The sequence below is a fragment of the Danio aesculapii genome, chromosome 3 (genome assembly GCF_903798145.1).
Source record: "Danio aesculapii chromosome 3, fDanAes4.1, whole genome shotgun sequence".
NCBI lineage: Eukaryota > Metazoa > Chordata > Actinopteri > Cypriniformes > Danionidae > Danio > Danio aesculapii.
The window spans coordinates 23,844,440-23,856,949 of NC_079437.1; positions in this window are offsets into that span (position 1 = coordinate 23,844,440).

The following is a 12,510-nucleotide window of genomic DNA, read 5'->3' on the forward strand; positions in this document are numbered from 1 at the left end:
AATTGAGTTTATATCTATAAATATTCCTTCAAACTCCCAAACACCGACCTTTAAAACAGTCCATAAATTAGTCTTAAAAATGTACAACTTGCAAACACGTACAACTACAAATTGTGGTTGTTGTCAAACAGGTGCACTTCAGCTTGCTTTTCCTGTGCTCTCTGCAGCTCTGTTTCCCTCTGACTGTCTCTCTGTTTTCACCATCCTGTAAATTTAATTTCTCTGAATTATTCAGCATCTCCTCAAAGTGCAACCAGACTTAAAGAAGCAAAAAAAAAAAAAAAAGGAGCATGGCAGATATGGAAATGGGGCATTAGACAAGTAAAAGAGATGGAGTACATGGAAACGAGAGGAGAGGATGACAGATCTCCTCTCTCCTCTCTCGGTTCTTCATCATCATGTAGTGTATTATCCTCCATTTCTCTCTCTCCTCAGCCTCAGGAGACCCACATTAACTTGGATATCACTGACAGCTAAGACTTAAGCTTCCCACCGTCCTGACAAGAGGGAGAGAAGAGGAGGAACAAGCACAAACGAGACAGTGACAGAGAGAGGGAGAGACTCTGGTAATATCGGGTCTATACTGTAAGTGAGTGATTTGACAAAACTAGATTATGATCGATGAAACTGTTCAAGTGTGCAATGGTTGAACTATGAGGATCGGTTTTGGCAAGAGTCCTGTAGGCAAGAGTATAACACTTAAAATGCTTGTGCCCTTCTGAATATTTACTTTTAACAACTTAATTTAGACCTTTAAAATACTACTGTAATTGAGTGAAAAAAAAAGTTGTTTTTAAGCATCAAAACATTGGAATATTAAAGCAACACTCCACTTTTTGTGAAAATAGGCTCATTTTAGAAGTTACTTAGAGTTAAACAGTTGACTTAACAGCTTAGCATAGTTCATTGAATTGGATTAGACCATTAGCATCTCGCTAAAAAATGACCAAATACTTTAGATATTTATAGCTTGACTCTACTGTAGTTACATCCTGTGCTAAAACTGATGGAAAATGAAAAGTTGCCATTATTTAGGCCAATATGGCTGGGAGCTATACTCTAATTTCAGCGTAATAATCAAGGAATATCGCTGCAGTACCATGGCTGCAGCAGGGGCAAAGATATTATGAAGCGCTACCAACACACATTTCCTGTGCAAGCAGATGGGCTGGTTGGAAGTTAGCTGGTTAACAGGTAGCTGATGTGGCTACTGAGAATAGGCAAGTGAATAAAAGTGATGTCGCACAGTACTGCAGTAAAGCACAGCACAACATGGTCTAACACAGGAAATACATGGCCAGCAGGGGGCAGTTATGTAACATAGTGAACATACTGAACTGATATACAGTAGCAGCCAGAGCATGTGAGCGGAGCTGAGCGATGTGACGCTCCGCTAAGCATTCTGCTCCATGGTTGTGCACTTGCTCACCGGTAAACCAAAACCGCTCAGATCCCATGCCGACATAAAATTTCTCTAATAGACTAACTCTAATTTTTTTTGTAACTAAAAATCTTAAATAACTGTCTAAAATTAAAGCATTTCAATAAAATAAGTTTCTCTTTCAAAGCGGTATTCTTTCTTGTGCTTTTTTTTCAGTATACTTTTTTAATATTTTAATAGGCCTAAGTGTATTTTATAGCCTATTTATTTAGGCAGCTGTGCATGTTATCTTATACTGTAGTTTAACTGACTGTTAGCCTATTTTAAACTACGGAGCTCTAAACATAATTCGAATTACAAATTCGCTTCCACGACTATGTCTTAATAATGCATATCCTTGTTTTAGTTGAAGTTATACTTTAATAATTAATTATGAAATGGAATAACTAGTTCCTGGAATAGTCCTACTAAATCTATGAATCTAAAGAATTAACTTACAAATTAATTCATGGTATTTAAGCCTGAACAAAAGAGAAAAGGAGGCCTTTGCTGCTGCAGTACTACGCGTGACTGCGCAAGACAAATTGCAGCACTGCGTGTAAAGAAACGCACGTTCTCAGAAATCACATTGGTATTTTCAGGTGTAACGTCATAGTGTAATATTGAATTATAAAGACCTAAAAATGAAAGTTATTGTAACAATACTTTATATACCAAAAAATCTTGTCAGACATTTTTAGATGTATTTATTTAGAACAAGAAATGTTCGATCACATACTAAAACATTTTAAAAATGCTATCAATCTGCATTCATTGACACTCATATTCAAAAATGTACAATTTTATCAATTTAGTTCGATCAGATTATTGGTTTATATATTTTAATAATCACAGGTTAGAATAAGTGCTTTATGTCGTACTAAATGTCTTTCTTTTTTCTTTTTAATCACATTTTAATTTGTTTTAAATCATGTTGTTTTTATTTCTTAAACTTGTTTCTTTTATTTTTGTTTATGTAAAGCACTTTAAATTACCATTGTGTATGAAATGTGCTATTTAAATAAACTTGCTTTGATTTTGATGCAGACACCGAAATTTGCCTTTGACCCGAGCATAGAGTACATTTCACTGGTCATCATCTACTCTTGATCATTTATCATTTTATCTGCATTACTGCGCTAACAAGACACACCACATTCCCAGAATCCCACGAAACAGCCAATATAATCAATGTCAGTGCAAAATGTAGTGTAATTGGTCATTTATCCTCGTAAAGCGATGTCTCATCTGTCAACGTGACGTGCCTGTATTATAACCACTGGTGAAGATGAATTTGACTCAGACATGTTCAATCTGCACACTTCATATTTCAGCATATTGATTTCAGTCTCTGCATCTGATATGTCCTACGGTCATACAGTTTCAGAACACTGAAGATGATTATGATTAAACGGGTTGGTTTGTTGTGTTGATTTCAAACATACACTAACAATCAAGTCTTTAATGTTAAAATTTGAACTGAAAATTTCAAGAATTTACTTTTTTTTTTAATCATTTATACGCTGGAAATTAATTCTTGCTGCCTATTTATTTTTTTTTTGTTGTTGTTGAATCAAAGTAACGTTTCTAGTCATCTCAACTTAAAAGTATTCATTTCAATTTTGTACAACTTAAAACATTTAGTTAAAGGCTGATTAACTAAGTTAAAGCAACATAGAAATATGTGTTGTCTTGACTTCGGTGTTACATTGTCATGGATTGGTCAGGCTCTCACGACCCCCACTCACGAAGATCACCATCACCTGACTTCTAATGAGCACACAGCTGCATCACATTCACGAGCACCAGATAAAAGCACAGCACTCCAGTCGCTCATTGTCCGGGCTCGTCTCGACGAAAGCGGACAACTGAGCGACCACTCAGCGTAGTCATCCTCAACTAAAACAAACGATTTACTTACCTGTTCTCTTTGTATTCCTCCTAGTCTTCCTGGTCCTCCCGAATCGTCCTGTCTTCCAGTCCTTCCAAGTCTGTGTCATCCTCTGTCAGCTGTATCTGGTGTGTGCTGTCCATCCTCGTGTATTCCTGTTACCCAGCCACGGAGGAAAAGACCCCAACATCATTCCTGATCCTCCTGGCTATCCTTCATGTGCTCCTTGTTGTCATTTAATAAACACCCTAACGTTTCCTTACCTCTGTCTCCTGTCCGCTTCATAACAGAAGCCCGGACCATTAACGACGACAACATGAGCACCCCCGATCACCTTCAAGAGCTGGTGGACCAGTTGAAGCGGATTCTACAGCCACCAGCTCCACTTTCCAACGCACCACCAGCACCGAGCACTTCCGCCTCCACAGTTTCTTCTTCGGCCCTTCCTTCCAGTCCCATGGCCCGACCAGCGCCCTACTCAGGCGGAGCGGGGGAGTGCAATGGTTTTCTGTTACAATGTTCCCTCATATTCGAAATGCAACCTTCTCTATATCCCACAGATAAGTCGAAGATCGCCTACATCGTATCTCTACTCTCTGGACCTGCACTTAAATGGGCTGAGACGATCTGGAACCAAGCCGGGCCGGTCATGAATTCCATCACTACCTTCACGGAGTATTTCAAAGAGGTGTTTGGACGTTCTGATGGGGAAGTAGCCGCTGGAGAGCAGCTGTATCATCTAAAGCAAGGTACTCTATCTACACAGGAATATGCTCTCCGGTTTCGCACTCTAGCAGCTGCAAGTGGATGGAATGAGAGATCGTTGTTGACCACGTACCGGCTCGGCTTGGAACCCACTCTCCGAATCCAACTGGCCACATTAGATGATACAATGGGTCTGGAGAGATTCATCCAACATTCTCTCCGATGTTCCGATTGTCTCCGTTCCTATCAACAGGACACCATCACCCCCTCGTCTGCACTCCTCCAATCGCCTGAGTCAACAGCCTCTCCAGAACCAGAACCCATGATAATAGAGTCTGGAAGACTGACATCAGCGGAACGACAGAGGAGGCTGACCCGGGGTCTGTGTCTATACTGCGGTGTCAGTGGACACACCCGTATGGAGTGTCCCCTTCGTCCCATTCGGACTTCAGTGAGTGTATTCAGTACGAATATTGAACAATGTAAACCACTTACTACCACCGTACAAATAACTACTGCCTCTATTTCTCTCCTTGTCACAGCCCTCATCGACTCCGGGTCAGCAGGTAACTTCATCTCCCAATCCCTCTGTCGTCAACTCCACCTCCGTACTGAGGCGTCCTCGCATATATACCAGATACAACCGATAACCCAGTGCACTCGATCTTCGACTCGTATCCATCGACAATGCGAAGACATCCTCCTTCAAGTGGGGTTGTTACATCAAGAGAGGATTCAATTTCTGGTTCTGGAGGGTGCAAATATGGACATCATTCTAGGGCGCCCGTGGCTGGTGAAGCACGATCCCATCATCTCTTGGGGCACAGGAGAGATAAAGAAATGGGGATCTGGATGTACACCTGCCTGTTTTCCAAATCTCCCTCTTCAAGGTCGGAACCCCATTTCTTTGTTTGCAACATCGGTCGAGAGCCCTCCTGAGAAGCAGTCTATCCACATTCCTAAGGAGTACAGCTCCTTTCATGATGTCTTCTGCCCCAAGAGAGCTTCCCAGCTACCGCCGCATCGGCCATGGGACTGCGCGATCGACCTAGTTCCAGATGCCCAGTTGCCAAGAGGTAGGATCTACCCGCTCTCGCTTCCAGAGAATCAGGCAATGGAAGATTACATAAGGGAGGCTCTGAGTCAGGGGTACATACGTCACTCAAAATCACCAGCCGCCTCAAGCTTCTTCTTTGTGGCCAAGAAGGACGGAGGGCTGCGTCCATGCATCGACTACAGGGTCCTAAATAACGGTACAGTAAAATACCGATACCCCCTTCCTCTGGTACCAGCCGCTTTGAACAGCTCCGAGAAGCTAAAGTCTTCACTAAATTGGACCTCCGCAGCGCGTATAATCTGATAAGAATACGTGAGGGGGACCAATGGAAGACAGCATTCGTGACCCCTACTGGCCACTATGAATATGAGGTCATGCCTTACGGTCTGGTCAACGCCCCCTCCGTATTCCAAAACTTCATTCATGAAGTCCTCCGGGAGTTTCTTCACCACTGTGTAATAGTGTACATAGATGACATCCTCATTTACTCCCGGAGTGAGGCCGAACATCGCCAACACGTTGCGGAGGTCCTACACACATTGAGAGAACATCACCTCTACCTCAAAGCGGAGAAATGCTCATTCCACCAGAAGTCGATTCATTTCTTGGGATACATCATTGACCAAACCGGTATACGTATGGATGGGAAGAAAATTGAGGCTGTTCTATCCTGGTCAGAACCCACTTCCATTAAGGAGCTCCAGAGGTTTCTTGGGTTTGCTAACTTTTATAGACGGTTTATCAAGGACTACAGCAGGATTACATCACCTCTCACTAATCTCCTCAAGGGTAAACCCAAAGGACTGGAGTGGACCAAAGAAGCAGCCGCAGCCTTCCGCCTTCTTAAGAAGGAGTTCACAAGGGCCCCACTCCTGACTCATCCTGACCCAAATCTTCCTTTCGTGGTGGAAGTGGACGCATCCACCACCGGCGTCGGGGCAGTATTATCTCAACATCATGATACACCGCCCCGACTGCATCCCTGTGCCTATTTCTCTCGGAAGTTGAGCCCGGCGGAGCAGAATTACAGCATAGGAGACAGGGAGCTTCTAGCAATCAAGCTAGCCTTGGAGGAGTGGCGTCACTGGTTGGAGGGAGCCAAACATCCGTTCCAGGTGATCACAGATCACAAAACCTCCAATACATCAAAGAGGCCAAGAGACTATGTCCACGTCAAGCCAGATGGTCACTTTTCTTCTCACGTTTTGATTTCTCCATTTCCTATCGTCCAGGACCCAAGAATCTAAGAGCAGACGCTCTCTCTCGTTTACACGAGCATCACGATCATGAAGAACTCCCAACGAAGATTCTTCCCGAACACATCTCCATTTGTCCGATCACCTGGAACGCTCCTCCAGTCGTTGCCACTCCGGAAGCCCCTGCTCCGCCGGGATGCCCTCCTCATCGGCAGTTCATACCACCTGAACACCGGGTAGATCTGATCCACTCCTTACATACCTCGCTAGGCACTGGACATCCAGGGATCAACAATACTCTCTCGCTAGTATCCCAACGATTCTGGTGGCCAAACATGGCAAGGGATGTGAGGCAATATGTTCAGGGCTGTAAGGACTGTGCCCAATCCAAGAGCCCACGTCATCTACCCGCTGGAAAGCTCCATCCCTTGCCGATTCCGAACCGTCCCTGGTCACACCTAGGAGTGGACTTTATCACTGACCTCCCTTCGTCAGAAGGTAATACCTGTATTCTAGTCATAGTAGATAGATTCTCAAAGTTTGTCAAACTAATCCCTCTGAAAGGTCTTCCCACAGCCTTTGAAACTGCCGACAATATCTTTAATCAAGTCTTCAGGTCATTTGGTATTCCAGAAGATATTGTGTCGGACAGAGGTCCACAGTTCATCTCACGTCTATGGAAAGCCTTCTTCAAGCTCCTAGGTGTGGCCGTCAGCCTCTCTTCTGGATATCATCCCCAAACCAACGGGCAGACAGAGAGGAAGATTCAGGAGGTGGGACGGTTCCTGAGGACCTTCTGCAGTGGTCACCAGAACTCCTGGAGCCAGTATTTGGGCTGGGCAGAATATGCCCAAAATTCACTGCGGCAACCCTCCACCGGACTCACGCCATTCCAGTGCGTCCTGGGCTTCCAACCACCGCTCTTTCCCTGGGATGGCGAACCATCTGATGTCCCCCGCAGTGGATCACTGGTTCCGGGAGAGCGAGAGAGTCTGGGACGAGGCTCATCAACATCTGCAGAGGGCAGTCCGTCGAAGCAAGGTAACCGCCGATAGGAGAAGGTCTGAAGAACCCAGATACACACCCGGACAAAAGGTGTGGCTATCCACCCGGGACATACGCATGCGACTGCCCTCTCGCAAGTTAAGTCCCCGATTTGTTGGTCCCTTCACCATCGTGGAACAGGTTAACCCCGTCACCTACAAACTACAATTACCCTCTCACTACCGTATTCACCCTACATTCCACGTATCACTCCTGAAACCCTATCACGATCCTGTTCTTCCCTCCACAGAGCCTGACCACGAAGAGGAACCCCCTCCTCCACTGCTCCTAGAAGAAGGAGCCGTCTACGCAGTGAAGGAGATCTTGCGTTCCCGACGTCGTGGTGGCCAGTTGGAGTACCTGGTGGACTGGGAAGGGTACGGCCCCGAAGAAAGGACATGGGTTCCCAGAGCTGATATTCTCGATCCTAGTCTCATGGTGGAGTTTCATGAGAGCCACCCTGAGTTCCCAGCGCCTAGAGGCAGAGGGAGACCACCACGGCGTCGGAGGTGTCGGCCCTCAGGAGCGGGCCCTGGGGAGGGGGGTACTGTCATGGATTGGTCAGGCTCTCACGACCCCCACTCACGAAGATCACCATCACCTGACTTCTAATGAGCACACAGCTGCATCACATTCACGAGCACCAGATAAAAGCACAGCACTCCAGTCGCTCATTGTCCGGGCTCGTCTCGACGAAAGCGGACAACTGAGCGACCACTCAGCGTAGTCATCCTCAACTAAAACAAACGATTTACTTACCTGTTCTCTTTGTATTCCTCCTAGTCTTCCTGGTCCTCCCGAATCGTCCTGTCTTCCAGTCCTTCCAAGTCTGTGTCATCCTCTGTCAGCTGTATCTGGTGTGTGCTGTCCATCCTCGTGTATTCCTGTTACCCAGCCACGGAGGAAAAGACCCCAACATCATTCCTGATCCTCCTGGCTATCCTTCATGTGCTCCTTGTTGTCATTTAATAAACACCCTAACGTTTCCTTACCTCTGTCTCCTGTCCGCTTCATAACATACATTTTTTACAGTGTATGATTTAGATTTCATGATGCATTTATTAAATAAAATAAAATATTGTGAATTATTTATAATAACCCCAAACATTTAAATTGTAAATGCGGATTTTTTTTTGTTCCTTTCTATTATTTATGTTTTTCTAAATATATATGTTTTCTAAAATGTTCTAACAGTACCCATACTAAAGTTCTTCTTACACTCTTGTCTACAGGCCCTGTGTGTATTCTTACATCAGTGACAATGAAAGGTGACGGGACGTTCACACTGACAGTGATTTGCCATTTTTATCATAAATTGGCAAATTTGCAACAGCCGCTGATGTAGAAAAAGTCAAGGCAAGTTCAGTTTTATGCAAATAAACTAGCATGTAATGTAGTGACTGCCATTAAGCATGTAGACGTGTAGACTCTCTGACCTCCAACTGTTTAATCACAGTCAGTGTGAACTTCCACTGAGCCTTGAGGAGCCAGAGGAGGAAGCCAGGATGAGCGGAAAAGAGAGAGAGAGAGTGAATGCTGATGACAGAGCTGTGAGGAAAAGGTAGAAAAAGAGGACACTGGGCTATTTATCTAAGCAAGTAAATGTGCCGCAACACTGTGTCCTAACCAGGCATGACTTCTGTTATGTAACATTGTGTTTTGTAGCCACGCCCACAGCAAATTCTCACTGGTCCCAAATCCTGGAAGAAAAAAAGTCCTGCTAGCTTCGTAGAGCACTGCTAATAATGACTTATTTAAAGTTTGTGTGAATAATGAATGACTCTGCATGACTTTAGACTTATTTAAAATAAAAATATTCTAAATGTTTCTAATGTCATTTACACAACAGCACATGGTAATGTTTTGTTTATTTTAAGAATAATCTAAAAGTGTTGTCATTTGCTTGCGTACTTTAAAAGCAGGATGGATTCTGATTAGATGTCAGTATATTTATCATTCAACAGCTGCACAGAAAAAAATTATTCTGAAATTGATTTCAGTCAATAAATGTAGTTGTTTTTGTTATTGTTATAATGCTGCTCTTTTAGATTCAGAGCAAATTTAGAGCAAGTTTATATGTGTTCTGCTATTAGGATTGAATGTTTTACTATAAGGAGTTGCACTAAAGTTTTATTGTACAGCTGCACAAAGCTGGCAAATGTTTTTACTTGTTTTTACTTTTTAAATGTTTTTCAAAGTAACAACAGTGTTGTTTAAGGGATCTCCTTTCATCCAGATCTGCAAAAGTAACTACATTTATGGATGCCAGGCCAGTAGGTGGCAACATCACTATATATACTGTAGAAACACTCAGAACATTTCATTTAGAAGGACTAGAAGGGACCTGGTCCAGTACGTCATCGTGATTACAGACTGCAACGAGGACATCTTGACACTTTTTAGCAAGTAGCAACATCGGACATGTGACCCTAACCCTAACCATAACGATAGGTCTGGAAGTGCTGGTCTAAGCGTGCAGTTGGGTCTCCGGGCCTGCAGCTAGTGGGTGGCAAAATCACTCTGTATACTATAGAAACACTCAGCACATTTCATTTAGAAGTGCTCATAACCATGTCCTAATGTGTTCTAATATCCTAATCCTAAAGGATTGTGAGGGCCCAAATTGTCCATCACTTGTACCCTTTAATGTGCGAAGTGGCCGGTTATCAGCACTTTGGTTTGGGACGACGTTTTAACATGGCGGCCATGATTGTTTTCACTCTAAAGTGCCCTTCAGAGGGCTGTGTCTGCACACAAATGTCCCTTTAGACGAGTAGGGTGAAGCTGCAGGCCTGGAGACCCTACTGCACTCTCAGACCTGCACGCTCACACTAGCACTTTCAGAGCTATCATTTTCTGAGACAGTGCCACCTGCTGTTGGGTCGGGTGAAGCGGCAGGTTCGGAGACCCAACTGCACGTTCAGACCAGCACTTTCGAGACAGTCCTCAACTTGATGACGTACTGGACCAGGTCCCCTACGTAATGGCCGGTTATCAGCACTTTGGTTGACATTTTAACATGGCGGCCATGAGTGTTTTCACTCTAGAGTGCCCTGTAGTCGAGTAGGACGAAGCTGCAGGCCCGGAGACCCAACTGCACACTCAGACCAGCACTTTCGAGACAGTCCTCAGCTTGATGACATATTGGGCCAGGTCTACTACGTAATGGATGATCGCCTACACCCCCCCCCCTTCCCTAAACCCAACCGTCACAATAGTATGGGCTTTATCTTAGTGGGCGGTACAATGTCTACTATGTATTGGATCTGGTCCAGTACGTTGTCATGATTACAGACTGCAGCGAGGACATCTTGGAACTTTCTAGCAAGTCACAACATCAAACACATGACCCTAACCCAAACCATAACAATAGGTGTGAAAAAGTGCTGGTCTGGGTGTGCAGTTGGATCTTCGAGCCTGCAGCTTCATAAATAATGCAAGTTAATCAATTAAGCAATTAATGTAAGTGATGTATTTGGCATCGCACATTCACATATTTGTTGTTTACACATAGACGATAAAGATATGATTTTTAAAATCATGCACTTTGAAACTTTACAAAACTCAAAGATTGTATAATTGTTATGCACCCAAAATGCTGTCGTCATGTAAACTTTTCTTGCTTGCTGGTAGAAAGATTTATCTCAGAAGTCAGAAGCGTTTGTTTGATTCAGTGCTCTTTTGAAATACCACTGGGAAATAATACTTCCAGAAACCAGGCTGTCATTGTTGCTGTGTTTGCATGGCATTTTGGAAAAATAAATTACTTTGTCACAGCTAGTTAGGACATAGTGTAACGTGAGCTGGCTGCACCTAGAGAAGCCTTTGGGGAAGATGCACACACACACAAAACACTGCATTTACAATGTCAAATCCTCAGCTCTAATGTGTGTGTGTTTGTGAAAGGCTGTGAACTAATGCTGCTTTATATTCACATCATATACATACATTTTTACACTATATTTATATGTTCAGCTTTTCAACCCTGATTTATGGATAGACAGGTGGGTACATAGCTAATCAGTAAACATGTAAAACAAGAAATGTGACAGGAGATTTTTCTTAGTGCTAATGTTTTGGTAAAACAAACAAAAACGTAGAAACTGACAAGCCTAATTAGTCTTCCTGTCATTCTCTTTATCAACGATGTAATGAGTGACTTTTAATTAGGATCAACCTGCAGTGCTGTAGCTGGCTTGGATTTCCTTTAATGCTGGTAAGTTCAGTCTAAGAGCAGTTGTTTATTTGTAGCTCTATTAATGAGCTTTCTCATTCGTTCTTAACACGTTTTGCATAACTTTTTAGGGTTTAGTCCTATTTTCTCAAGCAGGAAACATGTTTTTTGCTTTGAAATGGATTGTAAGGGTACGTTTACATGACATTTGTATTCTAAAGTCAGACATTTTTCCTTTTGTGTTTTTTGAACTATGATCCCAGTTTACATAGTGTCTTGAAAATGTTATACTATAATACCTGACAAAAGTCTTGTCGCCTATCCAAGTTTTAGGAACAACAAATAATAACTTAACATCTACTTGATCATTTGGCATCAGAAGTGGCTTATATGAAGGCAAAGGTCTCTAGATTAACAGCTAACTAGACTAACTTATTAATAAAGTTATCTAAAATGGCAAAGAAAGCGTTCTTGCAAGACTCCTAGAGTTCATCGATATTCTTTGGATTCATCTTCAATGCCTCCTCCATCTTATGCCAGACATGCTCTATAATGTTCTCTCTGGTGAATGGGCTGGCCAATCCTGGAGTACCTTGACCTTCTTTGTTTTTAGATTGAATATTGAATGTAACCCCAAACCATGACTTTTCCTTCACCAAACTTGACTGATTTCTGTGAGAATCTTGGGTTCCAATTGGTCTTCTGCAATATTTGTGATGATTGGGATGCAGTTCAACAAATGATTCATCGGAAAAATCTACCTTCTGCCACTTTTCCAAATGATCAACTAGAAGTCAAGTTATTATTTGTTGCTTAGAACTGGGATCGATTACAAGACTTTTGTCAGGTAGTGTATGACCCATGTTATATTTTTGGTTGTCAGACGCATACATGACTGGACAATATTAGTTTTCTGCCAAAAGCATAAGTTTGCACTTGAAAGTGTCATGTAAGCATACCCTGTAATACACAACCCAAGAGTGTGTTGTTGTAAAGCATTTTTCCTCACAGGGCTGAGCATTG